The 5,099-nt window shown below is 33.9% G+C and overlaps 1 pseudogene; it reads right to left on the bottom strand.

The window, feature by feature from the left end:
- Positions 1-1,369: 1,369 nt before the first annotated feature.
- On the bottom strand, positions 1,370-2,083 carry LOC129757076 (60S ribosomal protein L7a-like; annotated as a pseudogene).
- Between the last annotated feature and the right edge of the window lie 3,016 nt (positions 2,084-5,099).

The following is a 5,099-nucleotide window of genomic DNA, read 5'->3' as shown; positions in this document are numbered from 1 at the left end:
ATAATTTATGTTACATTGGTGGTATGTTTGACATTAGGAAACTCACTTAGAACGATGTGTGAAGAAACTCATATCTCAAACACACCACAGTACATATCCTGCAACACTGTGTTCATGCTGTTTTCAGTCCCTGGTTGACTTACTAGTCGATGATTTAATCAAACCAATTTTATTTTTGAGCGAATGAAAACTTGAGATTTTTCGCTCCACTTCCTTATTGAGTTGTGGTTGAAAAACAACCATTTTCTGACAACTCCAGTGTGGTCCTGGTTGAAAACCACACACTGTGAATTCACAAGAAGAATCCATGAGATCAAAAAATGAATTAAGCCTTATTGCGTTGTGGTTGAAAAACAACCATTTTCTGACAACTCCATTGTGGTCCAGGTTGAAAACCACACACTGTGAATTCAGTACATTGAATATGGCTTTAAATTATGTTACTGGTTTAGAACTCTTAAATCAGAAGAATGGACGAGATTATATGTAACTTTGAGGCTACCGTAGTTTCGAATAATAAACTTAAACTACAAAGTTTTGATGAATAAACTGTTTAATCTAAAGTTTCTTAAAACCTTCTCCTAGCCAAAACGTCGCATATGCAAATGTTTGCAAAAACTGAATAAAACAAAAGTAGGGGCTATATTTACAAAATTTGAAAAACAATGTTTTGTTCACAGAAGAAATGAATGAAAATCGCAACAACGAAATATACCATCAAGTCTTCATCTACAACAAAAAACCGATGTCAGGTTTTTATTCACTTTTTTTCTCCAATAAATTCTAAAATTTTCCTTTCTCTGAAAAAATTGTGTTACACTCGAAAAATGTCTGCTTTTCCAAATATCTATTTAAACTTGGATACGAAACGAGCCCTTTTACAGCCCAGCGGTTTTCGAAACAATATTTTGGACCTCGAGATGATGCATTTGTAAACATTTTCTCGCAAATTTAGAACAATTTCTAATCAAGTGAGTTGGTTGACAAAATGATGAGTCTTGACAAACAGTCTCACCCATCCGAGTTTAGTGATAATAGCTTAGCTTTTCATGTTCATGTTGATAAGTTGAAGATACCAATAAAACTAATTAAGCTTACACTTTATTGTTTCACGCAGAGAAATCGATTGTCATTGAAACAAAAGAAATACCTTTTTAAATCAATGTTCTAGTATTTTTTTTTATCTAAACCTTATTTTTTGGTTTAAATTTATTTCTATCAAAATGAAAGAAAATTATTTCAAGTTGATGTTTAAAAATATTGAATTCATTTACTGTTTTTGAAATCAAAAGACAACAGATTCGTGCAAAAATTAATGAATCAATTCTTTAATTTTGATTTAATTAAAAACAACAAAAACAAGGGAGAAAATTAAAGCGGGAAATTCTAAATATCGTGAAGGTTTTTTAGTTAGTTTTCTTTAAATTTATCCTTAATGAATTATTAAAGTTTTAAATTTGTTTGAGGTTAACTATTCAACGACAATTGATTCTAAGGAAGGTATCGAATTGGAAGCTTCGAAATTCTAAGCTGTTAGATAAAGGTACAGACAACCAACCGACAGGTGCAATAATCTTCATGTGTTTATAATCTGATCCGCTTGGCGATGCAGGCCATACTCTTCGGCCCGAGCAGACCACCTACCCAGTGCTTGCGGATCTCCTCGTAGAGATCGTTGAAATTTGTATAGATGGTTTAATTGAACAGATTGGCACGGTCGGAGTTGTCCACTTGGGTCAGAGCAACACAGGTGCAGATCTTGATGGAACACCAACGTTCCCAGTCGGAACTTGTCCTTGATGATGCAGAACTGAATACCCATCTTTCGGCACAGAGCCGGTAGGTAGATGACCAGCTCAATGGAGTCAGCATCGTGAACGATCATCACCAGCTGAGCCTTCTTCTGCTCGACTAGTTTGACGACGGTGTTGGCGCCCTGCCGCAGGCGGTTGGTTTTCTTTGCCGGAGGTTCCTCCTTGCCAGCGGCCTTGGCCTCAGCCTTATCCTTCAATCGTTGGATCTTAGCGATCGAGTTTTCCGGCCGGTATACTTCTCGAAGATAAACAACACTGACAAAGTGTTTTACCCGTTTTCATTATTTTTGTTGGTCAAATTTCGAACCATTTATTGAATATCGCACGTGTAATCGATGCTATCAATGGGTATAAAAAAACAAACGTGAGTTCGTCACATCAAAATCAAAACATAAAACGAATTCACTCACACAGGCATACGCTATTTGACATTTCATGCAACGACAAGAAAATAAAAATCATCTTCGTTTGCATCAAGAGAGTAATGTTCTTTTACCATTCAAAATTCGTTTCAGCTGTGTAGAAAAGTATTGAATTCGATAAATAATACAGTGAAATTATTGCTTATTCACATGAAATAAACTTCATTCAAAATTATAATTTTTTGAAGAATGGATTCATTTTGTATACTAATTACTTAAAGACTATGATTTAAACATAACTTTGAATTAAAACATTTGGTTAAATTTCAACCGTGAAAGTTTTTTAGAAACAAGGAGAAATGGATTTGAAACAGACATTTTTAAATGTCTCAAATTCAGTGGATATTTGACCTTGTTTTCCAAAAATTTCTTGGAGAAAAAGTTGAACGGAAAAAGATGGAAAAATTGTCTAAAAAATTAGGCTTTTTAGGCTAATTTTCCCCTAGTCCAGAATAAGGCTAAAAAAGTTTCTGAGGTTATATTTCTAAATCGAAATATAAATTTTATTGAAACAACCAGCATTATATCACGAACACTACCAGCAGTAAATATGGTTGAGGCTTGTGATATAGCTCAGTTGGCAAGTCTGTTGCCTCCTGAGCCGATGTCCGCGAGTTCGAGCCCAAGAGTAAACATCGAACACAGTTGTACCGGATAGTTTTTCAATAACAATCCGCCAACTGCAACGTTAATAAAGTCGCGAATGCTATAAAGATTGTAAAACGACTATAATTGAAACAAAAACAAAAAGTAAATATGATTAAAGCGCTGGCCAATACATTCGTCATATTTATTATTCTACTTAATTTTTTTTTTGCAAATTATCTAAACAAGTTCTAATCATTCCAACGATAATGTATTTCACTCCTCAAACCAATCTAGATATTAGCCAAAACAGCTAAGATTGATTGGAATTCAAGTTTTTCAAGGATATAATAAATCATATTAGGGGCCGTTCACATACCACGTGGACAACTTAGGGGGAGGGGGGGTGTATGTAAATGTCCACGCTTGTCCACGGAGAGGGGGGTAGGAGTTTAGGTCGTGTCCACGTGGACACACTTACTTCCCAAATTTTTTTTCTAAGGGTGAATATTAAGATGTTTGAATCTTAAAATTACAAAGCTTTCCAGTTTAAGTTTAAACAATTAATAACCACTTGAAAGCAAGTGATAAATAAGATGATTAAGAAATTTTAAAAAAAATAAATTTTTTTAATATCTGGTAATGCTATTTCTTCCTTTTTTTTTAAATCAGCCATTCCAATAACAAATAGGCAAACAGTAGTGTTTTCTATCTGTCAAATGAGATTTTGAAAAAATAAAACAATTTCAAATCTGTCCACGTGGACATTCGGGGAGAGGGGTAGGGGTTTGCCAAATGTCCACGCTTGTCCACGGAGGGGGAGGGGGTGTCAAAAATCTCATTTTTCTGTCCACGTGGTATCTGAACGGCCCCTTATGAAGTTTGTTTTTTTTTGTCGTAGTAAACTATAAATAAAAATAATAAGATGAACAATTCAGAACTCAATGAATTATTTAATGCGGACATTATAAATTTCAAACTGTCACTCAGTCGGATAAATTTCGAAATCAAAGCTGAATACCAAAATAATTGGCTCTAAACTAAGGACCGATACAACGTAAGTTTTGTATTTTTTCATCTAAATCGATCAACGGGCATGGTGTGTACAACATTCATTTCTTATCATGATACAGTAAATTAGAGTAAACAGTTCAACATTGAAGACAAAAACCAAATTGAAAATATTCTAAAAAGAATTTCAAATACTCATAGGTGATTCAATCAAACAAGTTTTCATTTGGCTTGTTAATTATCAAGTGCATTTTTTTTTTCTTGATGAAGCACAATGGTTTCACGATGCCCCGATAGATGGCGTATGGTTCTGGGCGATTTGTAGTTGTATGGGCTCAACCGCCACTGATCAGTCTGGGTATATGGTGTCTGCGCTTTTACCAAAGTTGAGATTAAGGGTTCCACTACGATGCTTGGTTTGAACTTCGTGAGCATCGCAGAGTGGCTTCTTATACTTCTTAACCATTTGGGCCAAAAAAAAATCAGAAAAAATCAATAGTTCCTGAGTTTTAATATCGACAATGAAGAATTTGCAAGGCGATTGTGCATATATATGCACTAGACCGCTGCAAAAAATGACTTTTTGCTCCCATATGTTTTTTTATGCCTTTAGGGTCACCAAGCATCAGCGTAAAATTTGAGATGATTTGGTTGATTCCTGAGTTAGCGCAACGCGTTTTAATTCTATATGAAAATTTGTATGGAAGAAGAAATTTTTGCACATTAAATCATCCAGAAAATTCAAATAACGTTGAAAAGAGGTCGATCCTTGATTTTTGGTTTTGACTATTCTTAAGCTTCATTTTTTGCTAACATGACAAGCAGCTAAGAATTTCATGAAAAAGTTATAAGCATTTCAAAATAAAAAATCTGAATCCATTGAAAAGTATTTTAAAATAACGGATTTTGGTTGTTAGATCTGTTAGATAGCATGAAATGTTTTTGCAAAGGTAATATAAATCAATATATTCTCTGGCAATGAAAGGCAGTTTTTTGAGATTTTTTATTTCCATCCTACGGTTACACAGCAGAAAAGCAGAAGCAGAAAAAACGCAAAAATTTAAACAATTTATTTAGAAAAATATATTTTTTATAACATCGAATAACTTTTCTGGTGTATAACTTAAGTTTTTGCTTTGTTCACATGAATAGTACAGCAAGAATCAAGGAATATTTTTCATCCAAAGTTAATTTTTTGGAACCTTCGGTATATCTCTGGCGATTTTGGAATGAAAAATTTTGTTTTCCCATACAAATTTCCATACAA

The sequence above is a fragment of the Uranotaenia lowii genome, chromosome 3, assembly GCF_029784155.1.
Source record: "Uranotaenia lowii strain MFRU-FL chromosome 3, ASM2978415v1, whole genome shotgun sequence".
Classification (NCBI taxonomy): Eukaryota; Metazoa; Arthropoda; class Insecta; order Diptera; family Culicidae; genus Uranotaenia; species Uranotaenia lowii.
Note: the sequence above shows the minus strand (reverse complement) of the source record. Positions and strands in the feature narration are given on the sequence as shown.